At 45.2% G+C, this 25,019-nt stretch overlaps 1 long non-coding RNA gene across 1 annotated transcript; it reads left to right on the top strand.

Annotated features, from left to right (window-relative positions):
* The first annotated feature begins 6,565 nt into the window (after nt 1–6,565).
* Nucleotides 6,566–23,430, top strand: LOC116984133. Its single transcript, XR_004414892.1, has 3 exons — nt 6,566–6,604; nt 17,164–17,165; nt 23,421–23,430. It is a non-coding gene; the product is annotated as an uncharacterized LOC116984133 (long non-coding RNA).
* Nucleotides 23,431–25,019: the final 1,589 nt, after the last annotated feature.

The raw sequence follows: 25,019 nt of genomic DNA, 5'->3' as shown, positions 1-25,019 counted from the left end.
CAAAGGGCCTGTTTCTCTAAAATTAAACTAAACTAAGATGAAAGGCCCCAGATATCAGTTCAGTAAATTAAATCAAAGTGCAAACTTGGTTTGAGATAACAAAGCACATCCTCCAGCAGAACATGGACATAATGAGGCGCAACACGCAAACAATACGCTGATCCAACGAGGGAAATCCTTCCAACAGAACACGGATACAATAAGGTCATAAGGTCAGAAGTAATAGGAGTAGAATTAGGCCATTCGGCCCATCAAGTCTACTCTGCCATTCAATCATGGCTGATCTCTTTCCCTCTAAACCCCATTCTCCTGCCTTCTCCCCATAATCCTTGACACTCGTACTAATCAAGAATCTATCTATCTCTGCCTTAAAAATATCCACTGACTTGGCCTCCACAGCCATCTGTGGCATAAATTCCACAGATTCACTACCCTCTGACTAAATAAATTAATTCTCATCTCCTTCCTAAAGGAACATCCTTTAATTCTGAGGCTATGACCTCTAGTCCTAGACTCTCCTGCCAGTGGAAACATCCTCTCCACATCCATTCTATCCAAGTCTTTCACTATTTGGCTTTTTTCAATGAGGTCCATCCTCATTCTTCTAAACTCCAGTGAGTACAGGCCCAGTGCCATCAAACTCTCATCATTAGTTAACCAATTCATTCCTGGAATCATTCTTGTAAACCGCATCTGGACCCTCTCCAGGGCCAGCACATCCTTCCTCAGAATTGGTGCACTAAATTGCTCAAATTACTCCAAATGCATCCTTATAGAGGGACAATTAGAGAAATCCCTCCAACAGAACACTGATACATCAAGAGAATCCCTTCAACAGAACACTGATAAAAGGAAAATCCCTTCAACAGAACACTGATACAACAAGGGAAATCTCTCCAACCAAACACTGACACAACAAGGGAATCCCTTCAGCAGAATACTGATACAACAAGGGAATCCCTTCAACAGAACACTGATACAAGGGAATCCCTTCAATAGAACACTGATACAACAAGGGAAATCACTCCAACAGAACACTGATACAACAAGGGAATCCCTTCAACAGAACACTGATACAACAAGGGAATCCCTTCAACAGAACACTGATACAGCAAGGGAATCCCTTCAACAGAAAACTGATACTAGGGAAATCCCTTCAAATAACATTGCTACAACAAGGGAAATCACTCCAATGGAACACTGATACAACAAGGGACATCCCTCCAATAGAACACTGATTCAATAAGGAACCAAATGTAAGAGGAAAGTATACAGTAAATGGTAGAGCCCTTAGGAGCACTGTTGTACAGAGGGACCTTCGAGTTCAAGTCGAGAGATGCCTGAAAGTTGTAACACCACTGGATAATGTGATAAAGAAGGTGAATGGCTTGCTTTTCTTCATTGGATGGGGCATTGAGTATTGGAGTCAGGAAGTTATGTTGCAGCTGTGCTAAACTTTGGTTAGGCCACATTTGGAGAATTGGATGCTGTTGTGGCCAGCCCATTACAGGAACGATGTAGAGGCTTTGGAGAGGGTTCAGAAGAGGTTTATCAGGATACTTCCTGTATTCAAGGGTATTGGATTGCTAACTCTGGAGTTTCGGAGGCTGAGGGGCGAGGAGACCTGTTAGAAATCTGATCAGAAAGGAAACCGGAGAGAGGGATCGTCAGTAGTTGGAAAAAGGGGAGGATATAATAGAGGACTAGAAGAGGATAAGGTCAAGTGATCAGCAAAAAGCTGTGGAGGAGCAAAAGGAAACTGGGGCCAGATGGGGGACACAGCGGAGTTGAAAGAATGGTGTGCTTGAGATATGAGTTTGAGTTTCAGTTTAGCTTATTGTCACATGTGCTGAGGTACAGTGAAAAGTTTAATCAGAAGGAGAGAGAAGTAGAGGGGATGTTTATCTGAAATTGGAGATTTCAAAGTTTATGCCAATGGGTTGTAGGCTAATCAAGTGGACCATGAGGAGCTGTTCTTCCAGATGGAGTGTGGCCTCTCTCAGGCGATGGAGGAGGCTGCGAACAGACAGGTCAGTATGGGCCTGGGAAGGGGAAGTGAAGTGGCTTGTAACCGGGAATTCCAACTGACTCTGGTGGACAGAGCACGAACGTACGGCCAAGCGGTAGCCTAGTCTACACTTGGTCTTGCCGATGTAGAGGAGGCCACATCGCGAGAACTTAATTCAATTGCACACCTCCTCGAGATTAGAGGAGGTGTACATGAACAATTGTCTCACCTGGAAGGACTGCGGGTTTCTTGGCTGGAAGTGAGAGAGGAGGTGTAGTGACAGGCGCTATGTCTCCCGTGGCCGCAAGGGAAAGTGGCTGGGCAATTGGGGATGGGGGAGTATGTTGGATGGGGAGGGATGAGTGAATCAGCGATGCACATAGAGTGGGGTCTCCAAAGGTAGCAGAAAAGGGGTGGAGATGGGAAGATGCGACTTGTAGGAGCAAATGGAGTTGGTGTTCGAAGTTACGGGCGATTTATTAAAACTGCTGCGCACCAGGAGACCAATCAAAGCTGAACTGCTGAGCGTGACTTTGGTACAGCTTTTACACTCTCAGCTAACAGGATAGCAAAGAAACTTCATTAACAGTAAAACTAGGTGTTGATTATGGAATGGAGGTTATAGAATGACTCAATTAGGTAACACATTATTAAGATCAAAATGATTATCTGCAAGTCTAACATCGAAAGAATAGTGAAGGCTAATAACTACAATGATTCCCTTTTAAATTCAGTGAACAGAAGCAAAGTCAGGGAGATCTGACGAAGGGGTTTCGACCTGAAGCAGTGACTCGGTTTCTCTTTCCACCTAAGTGGCCTGATCTGCAGAGTATTTGCAGAGTTTTCTGTTGCAAAGAGCAGAAGTCCTTGCCTCATCTCACAGTCAGCAGAGACCCTGTGCCTCAAAGGGAACACTACTAACCTACGTTACTGAAGCATCTGCCCAAAGTCCCTTCAGAGAGTTTCTCAAAACCACCCAAACTCTAGTTTAGTTTAGTTTAGTTTATTATTGTCACATGTACCGTGGTACAGTAAAAAGTTTTTGTTGCATGCTTTCCAGTAAGAGAAAAGACTTAAGATGAATACAAGCCATCCACAGTTTATAGATAAAGGATAAAGGGTACAATATTTAGTGCAGTATAACATTGATCTGACAAAATCTGACTAAAGATAGTTCAAAGCTGTCCAGTGAGGTAGGGGAAGTCAGGACTACACTCTAGCTGATGAGAGGACAATTCAGATGTCTGATTACAGCTGGGAACAAACTATCCCTGAATCTGAAGGGGTGCGTCTTCAAACTTCTAGATACCTCTTGCCTGATGGAAGAGGGGAGAAGAGGGAGTAGCAGCACTCTTCAGCAGGGCCACCAACTCTCTACCTGGGAATTATGTGAAAGCCTTTTATATCTTTCTGTTACCTTAGAGCTGGATTGAAACGACCTGACATATGTTGCTGCTGATTCTACTGAGGCGCTTTAGTCATAGTAATTCAGAAACATCTAGCTAATTACTGTGGGGAAATGAATATGGATTATACAGGATGTATGTCTAACACTGCGCCACAGTTGGCTGACCCACCTCATTTAGCCAGAACATTTTCATAGCGTTAGATTTACAGGAAAATATATTTTAAACATTGAGCAATGTTCTAATTGGCTGAGAACAAGATCACCCAGACTTTCACCTCAATAAGTTTGAATGATTTGTAACTTTAAGAAATAGTTTCTAAATTAACACGTTGCTACTTAATATTGACATAAATTAACATGGTGCTACTTAATATGGCAATAAATTAACATGGTGCTACTTAATATTGACATAAATTAACATGGTTTTACTTAATATTGACATAAATTAACATGGTGCTACTTAATATGGTAATAAATTAACATGGTGCTACTTAATATTGACATAAATTAACATGGTGCTACTTAATGTTCCTGGACATGCGGCACCACCGATGCTCTCTGATCTTGGAGTCAGACCGTCTAAGCCAGCAACTAAGGTTGATGTTGTACTTGCCTGGATGAGGACAACCTCCATTATTTCCAAATTTCAGAATGATAGAGGCACAGGGACAGAGCAGAAACTGGCCCCTGGCCCGCAAACCCCATTTATACTAATCCTTCATTAATTCCTTTTCTTTTTATTTTCCCCACATTCTCATCAGCCGACCCCAAGATTGTGCCACTCAACCCTACAGAGAGGCCAACTAATCCACCAATCCAAAGACAGACACAAAAAGCTGGAGTAACTCAGCGGGTCAGTCAGCATCTCTGGAGAAAGGGAATAGGTAATGTCTGAAGAAGAGTCTCGACCCGAAACCTCACCTATTCCTTTTCTCTGGAGATGCCGCCTGAGCCACTGAGTTACTTCAGCTTGTTGTGTCTGTTTTTGGTTTAAAGCAGCAGAGAGGAGAGGAGGGAGTGACTGGGGTGAGACTCGACCTTGTCCTAAACTGATCCAACTTTATTATCTCAATATTGCCATCAATTTCCCCCCAGATTCTAACACACACAAGGGGGGGGCAGCTTAGAAGGGGGATGCCTACTGTCCCTTGGCTTATAGCCCAAAAAAAGAGGTTACTCTCTCTCATGCTCTGGCTCGCTTTAATCCATCTACCATATACCAGGGTGTAACCGGAACGCAGCTAGTGAGCTGCCGGCTCACAGCACCAGAGACCTGAGTTCTATCCTGACCTCGGGTGCTGCCTGTGGGAATTGTGCATGGTCTCTCTGTGACCACATGCTTTTACTCCGGGTGCTCCGGTTTCCTCCCATGTCCCAAAGATGTGTAGGCTTGTAGGCTAATTGGTCTGTAAACTGCCCCAATGTGTAGGGAATTGATGTGAATATGGGATAAACATAGAATTAGTTTGAACAAGAACGTTTAAGAAACATTTGGACAGGTACATGGATAGGACAGGTGTAGAGGGATATGGGCCAAATGCAGGCAGGTGGGACTAGTGTTGAAGGGCCTGTTTCCAAGCTGTATAACTCTATGACTCTCTATAAGTGATCAATGGTCTGTGTGGACAGTTGGCCAAAGGGCCTGTTTCCATGCTATATCTTTCAATCAACTAGAATGTTGCCTGGGTTTCAGCAACTAAGTTACAGAGAAAGGTTAAACAAGTCAGGTCTTTATTCTTTGGAGCACAGAAGGTTAAGGGGAGACTTGATAGAGGTCTTTAAAATGATGAGAGGGATAGACAGATTTGACGTGGATAAGCTTTTTCCATTGAGAGTAGGGAAGATTCAAACAAGAGGACATGATTTGAGAATGAAGGGACAGAAGTTTAGGGGTAACATGAGGGGAAACTTCTTTACTCAGAGAGTGGTGGCTGTGTGGAATGAGCTTCCAGTGGAAGTGGTGGAGGCAGGTTCGATTTTATCATTTAAAAATAAATTGGATAGGTATATGGACGGGAAAGAAATGGAGGGTTATAGTCTAAGTGCAGGTAGATGGGACTAGGTGAGAGTAAGTGTTCGGCACGGACTAGAAGGGCTGAGATGGCTTGTTTCCATGCTGTAATTGTTATATGGTTATATGGTTAATTAATTTATGAAGATGAAAGGTTTAAAGGGATGTGGGCCAAATGCAGATAAATAGAACCAGCTTGGATTGACATATTGGATAGCATGGACAAGTTGGGTTGAAGGGCCAATTTCAGTCCTTTACAAATAACTCTATCAATCATAATGTGTTCTGATGATCGGTTGATGATTTAACATGCTGACTGTGTTTCTCTCTCCACAGATGCTGCCTGATCTGCTGATTGTTTTGGCCAATATCTGTTTTTGTTTCAGATTTCCATCATCGTTTTGCTTGAATAAATCATTACCACATCCATTTCCCTAAACTAAACCAACACTTAAGTCGCAAAAGCAATTAGGTTAATTGCTGGAGTATTCGCTCGAGAGGAGGAGCAAAACAATGCAGTACAAGGGCAATTAATCGTGTAATTTGACTGTTACGTTTTATTTTCTCTCAGGGGACACGGTCCTCAATGGCAAAGTATCTTCCTTATCCACTCATTATGCTGCGCTTCAGATAACAGGAAAGGTTTAATGGGACAGTTTCTTCCCAGCTGTAATCAGGCAACTGAACCATCCTAACACTAACTATACAGATGGTATACCGGACCATGTTTATAGCAACATCAAACATGGATACAAAGCATCGCCTCTCCCCCATCTGGGCCAATCTGACCACATCTTCCTATTTTTAACTCCAGCATATAGACCACTCATCAATACGGTCAAAACCAGCTGCTCGGGACATTCAAGTGTGGCCTGAGGGAGCTTCTGGGCAATTACAGGACTGCTTTAACCGAACCAACTGGGACTTGTTTGAGGACATTGACACCTACACCTCCACTGTACTTTTTTACATAAAAAGCTGTCTAGACAATGTCACTAACACTAAACACATCCGTATCCCTCCCAACAACAAACCATGGATGACCAAAGGCATCCGACTCCTTTTAAAAGCCCGCAATATGGATTTTCGATCTGGCAACACTGAGCTGTATAGTGCGGCCAGGCCCATCCTGAAGCCCCATGAAGAGGGGCATCAGGAACGCCAAAGCATCCTATAAGTGAAGGATCATGAGTCACTTCAACAACTCAGACTCCCGTCACATATGGCAAGGTATACGGCACATCACCAACTACAAAAACGATACCAACTCATCCACCAGCAACAGTGCCTCTCTGGCAGAACAGCTCAGCCACTTCTTTGGCCGCCATGAGGTCATGCCCACTACTCCAGCTCCAACACCCAACAGCCAGACACTCATCATACAGACTGCTGATGTCACACACACACACACTCCAGAATGTTAACATACGGAAGGTAGCCGGACCAGACGGAATCCCAGGACGGGTTCTCAGATACTGTGCTGATGAATTAACTGAGGTATTTACAAAAATCTTCACTCAATCCCTGGCACAATGCATGGTCCCCACTTGCCTAAAAACATCAGAAGTAGGGCCCGTTCCGAAGCAGACAGCCATAACCTGCCCCAACGACTACAGGCTGGTTGCACTAACACCAGTAATCATGAAGTGCCAGGAGAGATTGGTCCTTAAGCACATCAAGGCCACTCTCCCATCAACCCTGGATCCGCACCAATATGCGTACAGATCAACAGACGACGCCATTGCCACTGCCCTCCATAGAGTACTGCCCCACCTAGAACAACGGGGAGCATACACACGACTGTTATTTGTGGATTGCATTCAACACAATCGTACCCAGTAGACTGGTCTCCAAGCTGTCCGACCTGCCTATGGATTAAGGACTTCCTTACGGACCGGCCGCAGTCAGTGAGGATGGGACCCCACCACTCCCCCACTCTGACACTCAGCACAGGAGCTCCACAAGGCTGTGTGCCGAGCCCCCTCCTCTACTCCCTCTATACCTATGACTGCATACCGACCCACAGCACAAACCATCATAAAATTTGCAGACGACACAACCGGGGCTGATCACTTCCAGGGGCGATGAGTCAGCATACAGGGAGGAGGTACAGAGGTTAATAGGCTGGTGCTCTGAGAACAACTTTGCACTCAATACAAAAAAAGAGCTCATCATTGACTTCAGGAAGAAGCAGGGTGACCATCCCCCACTGCACATGAACGGAGAAAGAGTGGACAAAGTCTCCAGTTTCGGGTTCCTGGGCACCCACATCTCAGCAGATCTCAGGTGGTCAACTAACACGCGCTCCCTGGTAAAGAAGGCACAACAAAGGCTTTACTTCCGAAGATCACTCAGGAAAGTCAACTTGCCACAACAGCTGCTAGTGTCATTCTACCGTTGCTCCATAGAGAGTGGTGCCCTGGTGTGGTGTGGCAACAGTTGACAAGAAGGCTCCGCACAGAGTCATCAATACAGCCCAGAAGATCACCAACACACACCTGCCTGCCCTGGAAGAGATCTATAGCTCTCGTTGCCTGCGGAAGGCATCACGCATACTAAAGGCCTCATCTCATCCCGCACATCACTTGTTTGCCCTTCTGCCCTCAGGCAAGCATTACATGTCCATCAAATCACACACCACAACATTAACAAACAGTTTCTACCCCAAGGCATTCACCACTCTGAACTCTGCACTGAATACACACCCCAGAACCAATCTTTTGTACTGCTATAACACTATACTGTGAAATATTGCACATTATGACGACGTTTTCTTGCCGTTTTTGTTATTCGTTATCGTTATTATTTATCTGATGCGTTGGAGCTCCACTCGGAAAGTGCGCCTGAAATTTTGTTGTATGTATTTACAATGACAATAATGCATATTATTATTATTATTATTATTATTATAACTAGAGAGCGATCCTGACCTACCATCCACCTCATTGGAAACCTTTGAACAATCTTTAATTGGACTTTACTGGACTTTATCTTACACTAAATATTATTCTATTTATCCTGTATCTGTACACTGTGTACAGTTTGATTGTAATCATGTTTAGTCTTTTTGCTGGCTGGATAGTACGCAACATGACAAAACTATACAAAACTATAAACTAAACTAGACCACATCAAGTGGTAGAGTAACACAGGCGGGTCAGGCAGCATATCTGGAGAACATGGATAGGTGACGTTTTGTGTCGGGGCCCTTTTGAAGAATGGTCCCTGTTCTCCACAGATGCTGCCTGACCCGCTGAGTTACTCCTGCACTTTGTCTGCTTTGTGTAAACCAGCATAGTCGTTCCTTGTTTCTGAGTTTAAACCAAAGATAGACACAAAATGCCCTTCTTCTAAAGAAGGGTCTCGACCCGAAACATTACCCATTCCTTCTCTCTCTCTCTCTCTAGAGAGAGGTGCTGCCTCTCCCGCTGAGTTACTCCAGCATTTTGCATCTATCTCCAGCTAAACCATCCTTATCCAGGAAGATATGATAAGGGAACTTTTATTTATCTAAGCATTAAGCTGAAAACAGCCTTGCCTGTTTAACAAAAGAAGACTTGTACAGAGCTGGCAGTGTATACTGGAGAGAGATGTATCTCAGCTTGGTGACAACACTAGAGTGATGATGGTTGAGTGGAGCTATTTTGTTAATTTTTAATTGTAGTTAAATGCAGAGACAAATAGAGTTTTGCATTATATTAATTATCTGTCACCACATGCTGTTGATAAATTGTCTTTTAAACTGATGTAATGACAAATACATCCTGGCAAAGAGTTTTAATAGCCAAAGTATTTAGTCCTTTGGGATCCATTGATGAAGATTGCAATGAATAGAGTTGACAAGTTTAATTACTGTAGTACAATGGATTTGGATTCAACGCATGGAATAGGACTGAATTGCAATTTTAAACTTTTTAAAGATTAATGCAATCCTTTCAATGCTGACAAAAAGAAAATAAGGTGGGTGTAATTTCTCTGAGGAACTGTGAAACACGATTGTCTCTAAAAAAAATTCATATCAAAAAGGAAAACACAAAGCGCTGGAAGAACTCAGTGGGTCAGACTGTATCTGTGGAGGGAATGGACAGATGATGTTTTGGGTAGGTACACAAAAATGCTGGAGAAACTCAGGGGGTGCAGCAGCATCCATGGAGCGAAGGAAATAGGCAACGTTTCGGGCCGAAACCCTTCTTCAGACTGATGGGTGACTGATGTTTTGGGTAGGGACCCTTCTTTTGAAGAATGGACAGATATCGGTTTTGGTTCGGGACCCTTTTTCTGAGGAGGGGTCATCGATCCAAAATATCATCTGTCCATCTCAACCGCAGATGCTGCCTGACCCACTGAGTTCCTCCAACACTTTGTGTTTTGCTCGAGATTCCAGTATCTACAGTCTCCTGCGTCTCCAAGTCAAAGAGGTCGTTGCTAAATATTTGTTCTGTCTCAGATGTGACTGTTAAAGGAATAGCAAACATAAAAACGTGAGAAAATAGGAGCAGGAGTAGGCCATGCCGTCCCTCAAGCCTGGCCCAAGGTTCAACATGATCTTGGCTGATCTGTCCCAGGCTCCATCTCTTCGTTTGTGCCCTATCCCCATAGCTCTCACTTTCCCGATCCCTTGATAAGAGTGGCATGGTGGTGTTGCGGTATAGCTGCTGCCTTACAACGCCAGAGACCCGAGTTCGAATCTGACTACGGGTGCTGTCTGTACAGAGTTGGTACGTTCTCCCTGTAGCTGCGTGGGTTTTCTCTGGGAGATCCACTTTCACCCCACACACCCAAGACGTGCAGGTTTGTAGGTTAATTGGCTTCAGTAAAAATTGTAAATTGTGTCTAGTGTGTAGGATAGTGCTAGTGTACAGGGTGATTGATGGTCGGTGTGGGCTGAAGGGCCTGTTTCCATGCTGTATCTCTAAGGTCTAAAGTAAAGTCTAAATACCCACAGTAATCTTGTCTCCACTATACCACGCTATGTGAGAAGAAATTCATATGCATCTCTGTTTTAAATGACTGCTCCCTAATCTTGTAACCATGTCCCCTCTTTTAGTTTCATTTAGTTTAGAGATACAGCATGGAAACAGGCCCTTCGGCCCATCATCCGCTCTGACCAGCAATACATGCACACTGACACTATCCTACACACTCTAGAGACAATTTACAATTTTACCAAGCCAATTAACCTACAAACCAGCACGTCTCTGGAGTACAAACAAGCACCCTTAGTCGGGATTGAATCTGGGTCTTTGGCGCTGTAAGGCAACAACTCGACCGCTGCGCCACTATGCCGCCCTAATTCGGGATTTTACCACCCATACTTCAACATCCATCTTACCATGTCCCCTCAGGATCTGATATGCTACAATAAAATCACCCTTTCTTCTTCTAAATTCTAAAGAATCTATATACTCTTAAAAGTCCCGTCTTGTTTCTATATATATGTGTGTGTGTGTGTGTGTGTGTGTGTGTGTGTGTGTGTGTGTGTGTGTGTGTGTGTGTGTGTGTGTGTGTGTGTGTGTGCGTGTGTGTGTGCGTGTGTGCGTGTATGCATGTGTGCGTGTGCGTGTGGATGATTGAGATTGGATTTACGCCAAAACGGTACACGGTAGTGCTAAAATATTTGCAGAACCTTACTCAGCTTTTTCCCATTGTTGATCTTGTCAGGTTTCCTTCAGATTTGATGTTATATTTCATAAGTTATTGATATTTAAAGTTTTAAAAAAGCAAACTGAAAATAATAACTGCCTTTGAGAGGGAGGCTCTTCAGTGATGATGTCACAATGCCATCTCACAGTCCACTAATCACAATGGGACATCATTTACATAAGCTGCGGGTCCGACAATGACGTCACAATGGGACCTGCCCATGAAGAGTCTTCAAAGCCCACAACTACATCACCGCATTGCCAATTGCCGCAGCTTGAAGGAGAATGCTGCGCGCTTCCATTTTCAGTCCAACTGGGCCGCACAAAGGGGGGGGGGGGTGTGTGTGTGTGACGGGGGGGGGGGGGGGTGGGAGAATGCGTGATGGGGGGTGGGAGTGTGTGACGGGGGGAGTGTGTGATGGGGGGGAGTGTGTGATGGGGGGGAGTGTGTGACAGGGGTGGGGGGGAGTGTCTAATGGGGGGAGGGATTGTTTTCCAGAACATTCCTCACACGCTTCCCCCCCCCAATCGTCGAGTGAAAAGAAAAGTTCAGCGCATTCATTCTTTACATCGAGCGGTCGCTGTTGCTGCTGCTTGAGTTCTGCACTATTTGATTCTGCTAAAGATAAGATTTATTTCATTAGGAAAAAAAAGCATTAAAGTTGGTTTTATTCGAATCGTTTAGTTTCAGTTGTCTTTTTTTTAAAAGCTTCGCGATTTTTAGCTTTCTTCAGCTAATTCTTTAAAGATAAGAGTTATTTCATTTGAAAAAAAAGCATTAACGTTGGTTTTATTCAAGTCGTTTTGTTTCAGTTGCATTTTTTTTTTAAAGACTTCGCGATTTTTAGCTTTCTTCTGCTAATTCTTTAAAGATAAGAGTTGGTTCATTTTGAAAAAAAAGCATTAACGTTGGTTTTATACGAGTCGTTTCATTCAGTTTTATTTTTAAAAAAAAGACTTTGCGATTTTTAGCTTGATTCTGTGTCGAGTCCATTAATTGGCTCCGGGAAGACTGCCCCTCCCACCCCCACGTGGGAAGGATTGATTGCGTTGGGGGAACGGGTTGCGTTGGGGGAACGGGTGAGTGGTGGAATATTGCGTTGGGTAAACGGGGCCCAATGGGTCAGGAGGGTAGGAAGGGGAGAGAGGTTATAGAGTGTGGGGGGAGGGGGGGAGTGTCTGAGGGTAGGGAGTGACTGAGGGTAGTGGAATGGAGAGGAAGGGAGAGGTGAAGGAGGGAGTGGAGGAGGGGAGGAGAGGAGGAGGTGAGGGGAGAGAAGAGGGAGAGTGAAGAGGAGGGGGAGGGAGTGTTGGGGGATGAGGGGAAATGAGCTGTGCCAGCACAGTTAGGGGCTATGGGTGAGTAGTGGAGTATTGTGTTGCGCAAACGGGTTACTTTGGAGGAACTGGTGAGTGGTGGAATATTGTATTGGGGGACTGGGGCCCAACAGGTCCCACTTGGTCTAGTATAAATTAAATTACTTTAGGCAGTCACAATATAACAACGGAGTTTGCACGTTCTCCCCGTGACCCGGGTTCAATCCTGACTACGGGTGCTTGTTTGTACCTTCTCCCCGTGACTTGCGTGGGTTTTCTCCGGTTTCCTCCCGTGTTCCAAAAACATATAGGTTTGTAGGTTAATTGGCTTGGTATAAGTATGTATTGTCCCTAGTGTGTGTAGGATATTGTAAATGCGTCGGGATCGTTGGTCGGTGCGGACTCTGTGGGCTGAAGGTCCTGTTTCCGCGCTGTATCTCTAAACTAAATTAAACTAATCCATCTTGTTCCAGGAACCTCTCCGGCGCTGTCTCTAATTGCAGTAGGTCCTTTCTTACATAAGGGAACCAAAGCTGTGCACATTATTGACCTGTACACTTGTAACAATAATTCAACGGTTCAATGGTACTTTATTGCCACTTGCGCCCAGATGCAGTGAAATCCTTTATTTTGCTCATAATTCAGTAAAATCTTTCTATAGCCAGGAGTGTTTTTTTGCCATCCTCATAACTATAAAACTCTGATCTTTTATGTGTGTGTGTGTGTGTGTGTGTGTGTGTGTGTGTGTGTGTGTGTGTGTGTGTGTGTGTGTGTGTGTGTGTGTGTGTGTGTGTGTGTGTGTGTGTGTGTGTGTGTGTGTGTGTGTGTGTGTGTGTACGCGTGTGGATGTGTGTATGTGTGAGTGTGTGTGGGGGTGTGTGGGTGTGTGTTGGTGTGTGTGTGTGTGTGGGTGTTTGTGTGTGTGTGTGGGTGTGTGGTGTGGGTGTGGTGTGTGTGTGTGGTGTGTGTCGGTGTGTGTGTGTGTTTGTGTGTGTGTGTGTGTGTGTGTGTGTGTGTGTGTGTGTGTGTGTGTGTGTGTGTGTGTGTGTGTGTGTGTGTGTGGCTGTGTGTCTGTGTGCGTGTGTGTGTCTGTGTGTGCGTGTGTATGTGTGAGTGTGTGTGTGGCTGTGTGTGTATGTGTGTGTGTGTGTGTATGTGTGTGTGTGTGTGTGGATGTGTGTATGTGTGAGTGTGTGTGCACGCGTTTGTGTGTGTGTGTATGTGTGTGTATGTGTGAGTGTGTGTGTGGATGTGTGTGTATGTGTGTGTGTGTGTGTATGTGTGTGTGTGTGTGTGTGTGTGTGTGTGTGTATTTATTTGTTTGAGTGCTGTCGCATCTTCTTGAAAAAACGAAGAGCTAACGGTAACATTTTTACATATTCGGGTAGAGATTTACCCCCTGGAGTCCGAAAGCGCCTTAACTGAAAAATTCCTGCTTTATTTCTCATTATTTATGAAAATGTTCACAAATCCGATAAAACTTTGAAAATAAACGAGATGGCCTCGCTGATGATGTCACAATGGGTCTGCTGCGCAAGGCCTGCTCTGTGTTCCACACGCTGCGAGTGACGTCACCCCCCCACGTATTCGGGCCCTGGAGCCTGGAGCCTGGAGCCGCTAGCTGGGAGCGAGGAAGTATTGCATTCAGGAACCAGCCCTCCCCTGTGATGACCCCTCCCCAACTGGGCTCTGGAGTGAGGCCGCTGAACTCGCAGTCCTTTGGTTGATGCCCGCACCGCTGCCCGCTCCCCACTGCCCGCTCCCTGTTCCCCTCCTCCCCTCCTCCTCCTCTGCCTCCTCCTCCTCCTCTCCCCGTCCTCCTCTCCCCCCTCCCCTCCTCTCCCCTCTCCACACCTCCCCCCCTCTCCCCCTCTCTCCGCCCTTCTCTCCCCCCCTTCTCTCCCCTCATCTCTCCCTCCTCATACCCCCCTCTCCCCCCCTCTCCCCCCCCACTTTCTCCCCCTCTCCCCCTCTCCTCCCCCGCCCCCCCCCTCTCTGCCCCCCTCTCTGCCCCCCTCTCTCCCCCCGCCTCTCTGCACCCCCTCTCTCCCCCCCTTCCCCCTCTCCCCCCTCTCTCCCACCCCCTTTCCCACCCCCTCTCTCTCGCCCTCTCTCTCCCCGTCTTTCTCCTCTCTCTCCCCTCTCTCTGTGTCTCTGCCCCTCTCTCTCTCTGCCTCCATCTCTCTACCCCTTCACTCTCTGCCCCTCTCTCTCTGTCTCTGCCCCCCTCTCCCTTTCTCTGCCCTCTCTCTCTACCCCCCTCCTTCTCCACATGCGCCTGCGAGTTGGGGGCTATGCGTGAGTGGATAGGGTGGAGATGGGGTAAAAGGAGTGAATTAATAATATTAATATAATATCAACGGGGGTGGTTAGTGTGTGTGGGTGTGGGGGGGGGGGGTGGTTAGTGTGTGTGGGTGTGGGGGGGGGGTGGTTAGTGGAGGGGTGTTTAGTGTTTGTGTGATACCGCAGGTCGCCCCCCTCTCCCCACAGCAACAGCGCATTGAGGGGATGGGACCCAACGTGGGGGGTGTGGGGGTGGGAGGTGGGAGGGGGGAAGGGGGAACCCGTCTTCTCAGTTACTACCTGGTCGAGGATGCGTTATTCTCCGAACTACCATCTGGATCGCCTGACACTGGCCAGAGCTTCAGCAGCGGCGCAGCACTAAATGACCATCAAGGAGCGGGCGATGCCCTACCGCGATCGCCGTGTTGGAGCACCTGAGTGTTGGGCATGCCGACTCTAACACCTTGGTGCTGTGATCTGTGGAGCTTAACATTGCGGAGGCCTGGGATCTTTCGCCCACTGGGCCTGTGGACTTCGGAAGCCGCAGTCTCAGGCAGATTCAGAACTCCAGGCCACTGAGAGTGTTCTCCGTTCTGACGCTGGAGTTCCATCATCCCGCCGAGAGGGCGTGAAACATCGGGCCGCCGTTGCGGCGACTGTGGAGGCCTCAATAGGCCCCAACTACGGGTGAACAAGAGGAAGAGGACTGAACTTAGTTGCCTTCCCTCACAATGGGAAACGTTGATTTCGCTGTGGGGGGGGGGGGATGCTTTCATGTTTTATCTTAAATTCTATAGTGTTGTGTTAATTTTTTATTTGTGTGCTGCATGGTAACTCAAATTTCACTGCACCAATCGGTGTATGTGACAATAAATGTCCTTTGTCCTTTGAAAGAAACAAAAAAAATGTTCAATAAATTTAAAAAAAAAAGATATAGTGCATAGCAAATCAAAGCCTGAAGTTGTTAGTGCAACCAAAGCAGTCTGTAGTTAAGTGTTTACACACAATGTACAATCATGCAGAAATACAAGACTGCAACGAAGCGTGGCACGGTGGCGCAGCGGTAGAGTTGCTGCTTTACAGCGCCAGAGACCCGGTTTCAATCCTGACTACAGGTGCTTGTTTGTACGTTCTCCCCGTGACCTGCATGTGATCTCCACGCTCCAAAGACGTACAGGTTTGCAGGTTAGTTGGCTTGGTATAATTGTAAATTGTCCTTCGTGTGCATTAGATATCATTAGTGTGCGGGATCACTGGTCGGGGCAGATCTGGTGGGCCGAAGGGCCTGTTTCAGTGCTGTATCTCTAAACTAAACTAAACTAGTATAAGAACGTTAGATCACACTGTGGCAATGCACAAGACCTGCCACGTTTACAGCGACATCTTGTATCCTTCAAGTTTGAAAAGTTCTCTATTTATCTTCTCTTTTTCTCAATTCCAGCCCTTGCACAGTAAAGACCCCTGTGCCATACGCCTTTGTAAGATCTTGCAGCAACCTCCTGCTAGTGTTTTGTACAATGTGCACAAGGTTATCTAGATCCCACTACAATATTTCTCGACGCAGATAATAATTTAGATCCTCTTGCCAAAGTCATGATCTCACATTCTCCCATATTGAATTCCAGTTTTCACCGACTCCCTCGTCGTGCCTGTATCCAGTTACAGTCACAATGTGCTCGGTACAGTGTGTCCTCCCACCTACTGTTGTGGCATGAGGTCAACTTGGATACCTTACACTCTGCCCCACCTTCCAGTGTGTTAACAAACCCCTCTCCCCCAATAGTAAATAATCAAACGAAGCAATATATGTTGTAATAATTTATAGGGCTTATTTATAATTTATGGGATGCACTTAATTTGATGTCGAGGTGCTTCATCATGTGAGTTCATGATGTAAACTATACCTGGTCCTATACAGAAGATAGACACAAAATACTGGAGTAGCTCAGCGGGACAGGCAGCATCTCTGGAGAGAAGGAGTGAGTGATATTTTGGGTCGGGACCCTTCTTTATCCAACCTAGAACTGTGATCATTGATACCTCTCACCCCTTCCTGGCCTTCCTTCATCCTCCCTCAATTGCTTACCTCAAATACAATCTGTTCCCTTTAACAAACTTTAATAAGCGTTGGACAAGTGATTGAGTGTACTTTTGTTAATACGTCAGGTGACCCACAATTTTACCAAAGCCAATTAAACTACAAACCTGTACGTCTTTGGAGTGTGGTAGGAAACCTGAACACCCGGAGAAAGCCCATGCGGTCACGGGGAGAACATACAAACTCCATTGAGACGGCACCCGTGGACAGGATGGAGCCCGGGTTTCTGGTGCTGTAAGGCAGCATCGCTACTGCTGAACCACAGGGCCGCCCATTGTGTGGCCCTTTGATCTGCAGTGCCACCTTGTGGATACCTGGTTCAATTACAGGTCACCTCCTGCTGGGGACCAGAGAATGGGCCGGATTGAGATGGCATTGACGTTCGGTGACTTGCAGGCGTGCTGGCTCATCTGCTCTGGCGCTACACCCCGACGTAAGCCCCAATTAGCTGAAAGGGCAATTCTGGATTTGGCCCAGCTGTGCGTGCAAGATTACTCCTAGTTGCTGTGATGTCTCACTCTGTATTGCTCTCCCCCGATTCTGGCATCAGGATGCTCAAGGTAATGAGATCGTTGCGGCTGTATCAGGGCAGTATCGGCGTGTGGAGAGTGTGGGAGACCCAGCGGGATGGTGAATCAAGCACGGGTATTCCCACATGTCTGGAGTGCTGGGCTCTGGATGATGAAGGTTGGCACAGTGGCACTACCGATGGAGATGCTGGAACCACTGTTCTGATCAACTGGTTTCAATTCTGACCTCGAGTGCTGTCTGTGTGGAGGTCACTCATAGATATATGGTGAGAGGAGGAAAGTTTAATGGGCAAGGCTTGTACACAGAGAGTAGTGGGGGGCCTGGAACACACTGCCAGGGATGGTGGTGGAGGCAGATATGATAATTGAGTTTAAGAGGCTTTTAGATCGGCACATGGAAGTGCAGGGAATAGGGGGACATGGATCATGAACTATTGTCTACCTCATTGGTGACCCTCGGACTATCTTTGATGGAACTTTACTAGCTTGACCTTGCACTAAACTTTATTCTCTTATTATGTATCTATGCACTGTAAATGGCACGATTGTAATCATGTTATTGTCTTTCCACTGATTAGCATGCAACAAAAGCTTTTCCCTGTACCTCGGTACACATGACAATAAACTAAACTAAATGTACAGGCAGATGAGATCAGTTTAACTTGGCATCATGTTTAGTACAGACGTTACGGGTTGAAGGGCCCATTCCTGTTGTTTAAGGGTGCTTCATTCAATGGTAGTTTATTCACCCCACCGAGGTACAGTGAAATTTTTTGTATACCGTTCAGTACAAGTATCACTGTACATAAGCACTGAGATACATCTTAGATACGCATCTCAAATACAGTACAAGTGTGTGGCAGTAGTACACTGAGACAGTCACCAGTTTGGTGCCATATTGTTCAATGTTCTCTCTACACCTTGTAACCATGTGGGCTTCCTCTGGGTGCTCGGGTTTTCTTCTATATGTCAAAGATATGCAGCTTGTTAGGTTTGTTGGCCACTGTAACTTACATCCTGTCGGTGGGAATGTGGATGAAATGGGATTAGAGTAGGGTTAGTGTAAATGGGTGCTCGCTGATGAGTTCAGTCTTTTTTTTACCAAAAATTGATATTACAAGAATAATATGTACAATACAAAAACAATACCAACAAGCCCACCACCGTGATTACAAATTAAAACAAACATTCTTAAATTACAAGTATACTGTATGTGAAACAACTACTGTATGTTACAATCCTTGTCAAGGGTACATTCCACCCCCACGGTGCCCAGCGGTCCTGGAAATCCCCCAGGCTGCCTATTCCTTCTTTAGTACCACCCGGGCGGGGACTTAATCCCGGAAAGGGAGAAGGCAGGCGGCTCGGACAGAGCCCTCTTCCGCCTGGAGAATTAATGCATTAATGAAGCACCTCATGTTTCGCTTGGGCAGTTTACGCCCCAGCGGTATGAACATTGACTTCTTCATTTTCAGGTAGTCCTTGCTTTCTTCTTCCTTCCCCTCCCCTTCCCAGCTCTCCCACAGCCCATTGTCACCGCCTCTTCCTTTCTTTCCCCCTCCCCCCCGCCCCAACATCAGTCTGAAGAAGGGTCTCGACCCCAAAATGTCACCTATTCCTTCGCTCCATAGATACTGCCTTACCCGTTGAGTTTCTCCAGCACTTTTATCTACCTACCGCCTGGAGAGTTCAGTCTTGGTACACACTGTTTCTCTGGTCTCTGGCACTGTGACTTTATAATATCACATGATGGAAGTTCTACTTTCCTAATGATATCTTCTTCTTCTTGCGTATGGCGTGCACAGCCTAAGGTTGTAGGACAACTTGTTCTATTTTATCTTATTTAATTGTGCGCACCAGGTTGATTGCATTCGTCGAAACAGGGCGGACCACGTGAAGGATGCAATCTCCCACCCCAATGATATATCAATAATCTGTCATGCCTGATTCCATCACTAGCACTCAATTGAATAAAATAAGCAAACTCATGGAGTAAATACAGAAAGCAATCTAGATTTTTTTTCTTTTCTAACGCATGTGGGTGCATTTCTTTTCTGATGCAATTAATGAGTTCCCTAACTAGTTTTACTTTCTTGTTCCTCCTGCGCCAGTAATGATAAATTATTAATAATGATATATAATAAGTTGCATTTGCAATGATCATTAACTTGCATTCAGTTGAATAGGATTCATGATGCAATAAGGGCTGTTTGTCGGGCTCCCTGGAAATAAGATAGATCTTGCTGTAAATTACATCAATATAGATAAGTATAAGTGCTTCATTTTTCTCTTATGTTGGTTCACACTTTGTCCTGAAGGTCATCTTTTGACTTTACTTAAGAGATACAGCGCGGAAACAGACCAGCAATCACCCGTTATACTAGCACTATCCTACATACTAGGGACAATTTACAATTTACAGAAGCCAATTAACATGCGGGTTTGTAAGTTTAATGGGCTCCCTAAATTGTCCCTGGTGTGTAGGGAGTGAATGAGAAATCGGGATAGCATGGATTGGGGTCAATTGTCAGCATGGACTTGCTGGGCTGAGGGGCCTGTTTTCTATACTGTATCCTCTAAACTCAAAAAGCGATCATGGTACGGAACCTTGGGCCACACTACTGAGTACAGCACCCTAGTCAATATTACGAAGATAATTGAATTTGAATGCACAGTCTTTAACCCAGGATAGGGGAATCAAGAACCAGAGGACATAAGTTTAAGGGAAAAGGGAAAAGATTTAACAGGAACGGGAGGGGCAAATGTTTCACAGAGAAGGGTCCCAACCCGAAACGTCACCCATCCTTTGTCTCCAGTGATGCTGCTTGACCCGCTGAGTTACTCTAGCACTTTGTGACTATCTTAAGAATGACAGAGGTGCTGGCTGCAGGCCTGGTAAGCCTGATAATGACAGAAATGCATTAGCTAAGTTTGAATACAATGTACTTGGCAAGATCTCATATGATCGAGAGCCCATTAACTCATTATAATTCATCATCTTGAACATGGATGCAACTATTTAGCAGATGGAGGCGTGCACTTCATTTCCAAGTAATGAGTGATCTGCCATCCAAGCTGTGATTTTAAGGTTGAAAATGACAAGGCCAATGATGCAAAAGATTAATATAGGTTGGAACCTTCAAGTTCTATTCATGTTTAATTACAGAGGAATTGTTTTTGTCCAGCCTAATCTGCAGAAACCTTCTATGAAGCCAAGTTTTGTAGCAAGATGGATCTGTGGTTGGGTGAGAATTATATTGAATGCTAGAGCGAAAAAAAACCCCAAGCCAGATGGTGCCACGAGTTTGTCACATTATTACTCCTCTCCCGTTACTACTTCTCGTTTGCCACCTCCATCTGTTCTATTCTCCCTCAGGGGCTTGCTACGCCTCCCCTGGGATTCATCCATCCTAATCCATTCCGCACTGGAGCAAGCATCGAGGTAATTGCCAATACAGAGACGGGCCAAATGGGAACGGTGACGAAATTATGAAGAAAGGAATGAGAGTGCAGTGGGCTGCAACAGGAGGGCATCTAAGAATGACAGGAGGGAGATAGACACAACGGGGGAATGGAGATGAACTCTGCTCAGAGTGAGCACTTCTTGCACTGTTGATCTCCTCGCTGAACCAAACTTAAAGCACACACACTGTTTTTCCCGAAGGATAGGCACATAACACTGGAGTGACTCAATGGGTCAGGCAGCATCTCTGGAGAAAAGCTGCGAGATGGGGCCGGGCAAATCATGGCCGGCAACAGATGACCTCAGGCGAGCGGGTTCCCTGATAGGCAGATTGTTGGACAAAGACTAAGGATAGAAGCAGGAGTGAGCCAAAGGGGGATATATAGTTGCGTACCAGTTGTGGGGCTAGTTCAAAAGATTTGGTGGAAGGGGGCAGGGGGAGCGGGGGAAAGAAACAAGTGGAAATGTCATTCTCTGCTGGATCTTGAGAGTTTAGTTTAATTTGTTTAGAGATAGAGTGGGCAAATAGGCCCTTCATCCCACAAAGTCTGTGCAGACCAATGATCACCCTTACCCTTGCACTACCCTACACACTAGTAACAATTTTACCGAAGCCAATTAACCTACAAACCTGTATGTCTTTGGAATGTGGGAGGAAACCGGGTCTACGCAGTCACGGGGAGAACGTACAAACTCCGTACAGACAGCACCCGTAGTCAGGATGGAAGCCAGGTCTCTGATGCTGTAAGGCAGCAACTCTACCGCTGAGCCACCATGCCACCGAGTTTTTTACCAAGATGGATGCTCTTTACCAGTTCTTTTGTGTTTTTTGTGTTCTTAAATGTGAACTTCTAAAGTTCTTGTATACTTTTATCTCTTTGGTAGATGAATAGGTAACAGTCTGTAAATCTCACCCTGTAGCCTTTGAATCACTTTCACTCGGGTGTATAAAACTGCCAGCAGCTACACTCCATGTAACAGCAGGCAAATAAATCAAGGCATTTTCCTTAGCTTAGAAGAGCTGTCGGAAAGTTACAAAGCGTCTTGAAATTTCAGAAATTCCTCCAAGTTGGAACGCTCACGTGTGAGGTAATGTTTGCATAGCAGCGCAGAGATTTATGGAGTGGTTTAGCAACCCTGGTTCCTACACTCCTTGGGTGAATATACACATTCACCTCCTGTGAAACACAAACTGAGAAAGGGGAATATTGAAACGCACCTGACAATTAAGCTGAAACTTTGTAAAAAAAAAAGAACACAGGTTGATGAAACCTTCTATTAAACACTGACTCAGTGATTGTTTTGATATTTTTAGTTTAGTTTTGTTTATACTGTCACATGTACCGAGGTACTGTGAATAGCCTTTGTTGCGTGCAATCCAGTCAAAGAAAAGACGATGCATGATTGCAATGTCATCATGAGTGAATTCATGAATCCTGAATTATGAACCTTGAGTCTGAAGAAGGGTTCCGACCCAAAACATCCCCTATTCCTTTTCTCCAGAGATGCAGCATTTTGTGTCTATCTTCACTATAAACCAGCATCTGCAGTTCCTTTCCATTCAAGATTACAATCGGCCAAGCAGCACAGTTAAAGGATAAAGGGTTGAACGCTCAGTGAAGGATAAAGTCAGATAAAGTCCGATTAAACCTAGTACAAACATTTCCAATGTGGTGGATGGGAGGTCAGGACCACTCTCTAGCTGATGAGAGGACGGTTCACTTGCCTGATGCATACATAAGAAATCGTGAAAAGTATCCTGCGCTGCAGAAGCCTGCAATGCAGCAATATTATTGTCCAAAGAAAGTAGACCCAACAAGCTGGAGTAACTCAGTGGGACATGCAGCATCTCTGGAGAGAAGGAATGGCTGACGTTGCAGGTTAAGACTCTTCTTCAGACTAGCAGATCAGTCTGACTAGTCTGAAGAAGGGTCTCGACCCGAACCCTACCATGCCACTTATTCTTCTAATTCTCAAACAGCAATTTCATGTTTTTATATTTCATATTTCCTGCATTTATAACACTTTTTTCCTGGTATTTTCAGATTATGATTCAGCTTCTCCTGTTTACCTCTTGTTATTCCATAATCCCTCTACTGCTCTCTTCCTCCTGCATTATCATCCCCATGTATTCCCCCTGCCGTCTATTCTACCACCCTGTTCAAGCTCTGTGCCCCCCCCCCCACTCCACTCACTCTGCGTCTTAAAGTGTGTTTTATCTCCAGCTTTCCCATTTCTACCTAAGGTCACCAACCTGAAGCTTAACCTTGTTCCTCCCTCCACAGATGCCGCCTAACCCGGTGGGACTCTGAAGAAGTAATAAAACAAATGTGTGAACATGTTAAATGGTAGTTGGGAGAAATCAAGGAGGAATTGAATGATATTATGGAAATCTGAAATCTGATGCGTGAATTGATTGAAAGGCTTGGCATGGAAACAGACCCTTCGGCCCACCAAGCCCACGCTGACCATTGGTCAACCGTTCACACTAGTTCTATATTATCCCCACATTACGGTCTATTCCCTACACACTGGGGGGCAATTCACAGAGACCAATTAACCTCCAAACCTGCATGTCTTTGGGAAGTGAGTTGAAACTGGACCATCTGTAGGAAAACCAAGCAGGCAATGTGCAAACTCCTCACAGACAGCACCTGAAGTCAGGATTGAACCCAGGTGTCTGGTATTGTGGGCAGCAGCTTCACCACTGTGCTTCCCCAGAAGAAGATGCATACGTCAGATACTGACCTTGCCGCTGTAATTGTAAACTCATCTTTTTACATCTGAGTTAGTTTACCGAGGAAAGAAACTATCATGGTCAAAATGTAGAAACAAGGAACTGCAGATGCTGGTTTACAAAAAAAAGACACAAAGTGCTGGAATAACATGGATAAGTGATGTTATGGGATGTGACGCTTCTTCAGACTGTTTCTGGTGAAAGGTCCAGTCCCGAAACATCATCTATCCATGTTCTCCGAAGATGCTGGCTGATCCGCTGAGTTACTCCAGCACTGTGTGGCTTTTTTTTAAATCATGAAGTAAAAATGATAGATTCCACATAAGATGTCTGGGTAGGAAGGTATTGAATGATCCCCAATCTTATCATGGCAAACTGTAAACTATTTTCCTCACCCTCTTTAACCATTTTCTGACGCTACAAGGCAAACTCCGTGCATCTCTTGGCAAATTATGCTGCCTCACGGCCTGGTTCGGCAACACCAACGCCCTGGAGCGAAGAAAACTGCAAAAAGTGGTGAACACTGTGCAGTCCATCACGTGTACTGACCTACGCACCATCAAAGGGATTTACAGAAGTCAAAATGGCAGCCAGCATCATCAGAGGTCCACACCACCCTGCCACGCACTCATTTCACTCCTGCCATCGGGAAGAAAGTACAGGAACCTGAAAGCGGTCCAGGTTCAGGAAGAGCATCTTCTCTACAGCCATCAGGCTATTCAACACAGCCAACTCCAAATAAGCTCTCAACTACATAGACTTGCGGACAATGGTTTTGGCTTTATACAAAATTATTGTCTATTTGTTTGTTTTTATGTGTAAGTAAGAATTTCATTGTTCTGTTTGGGACATATGGCAATGAAATACTTGACTCTTGATTGATGTTCATTCTCATGGCTGGATTGTACTAATTTAACATTGTTATATCACATTAATGGATACATGTTCTTTATCCACTTCCACTTTTGTCTAGGCCCTGTTTTTATTTGTGTTATTGAAACCAAATCTGTACAATTATTCATTAATTTACAGCACACACAGAATGCTGAAGTCTCAGAATGATAACATCTCATTAAAAATAATATCTCAACCACAATCTGCTGGCAGAGCAAAGATATCGCACAACTAAACGCCATAACTCAAGTTGTCTCCACACCTACTTTAACCCTCCGCTCCCCAAATATCTCCTTTCAGATGCTTTGTTGATGGATCTGTTTTGAATGAACCATCTCACTGCAATTTACATTGTTAACTGCATATATACTTTGAAAAATAACACCTTGTCCTAAATATCATCTCCCTGTCCATTTTATACAATTATACTTCCCTTTTCTAATCTGCCTCAGCTCACAGTGAAACGTTAATTGCATGAATGCTCCTTATATTTGGCCAGAATAACATCACTAACGAGGGAGGCGTAACATTTGGCCGAGGAAGGGAAAGCCAAGCGTAGCTCGAAAATTTAACAGCATGCAACATTATTTTCCAAAAAACTTTGAACTCAGCAACACTTCACTCTGTC

The sequence above is a fragment of the Amblyraja radiata genome, chromosome 2 (genome assembly GCF_010909765.2).
Source record: "Amblyraja radiata isolate CabotCenter1 chromosome 2, sAmbRad1.1.pri, whole genome shotgun sequence".
Lineage (NCBI taxonomy): Eukaryota > Metazoa > Chordata > Chondrichthyes > Rajiformes > Rajidae > Amblyraja > Amblyraja radiata.
Note: the sequence above shows the minus strand (reverse complement) of the source record. Positions and strands in the feature narration are given on the sequence as shown.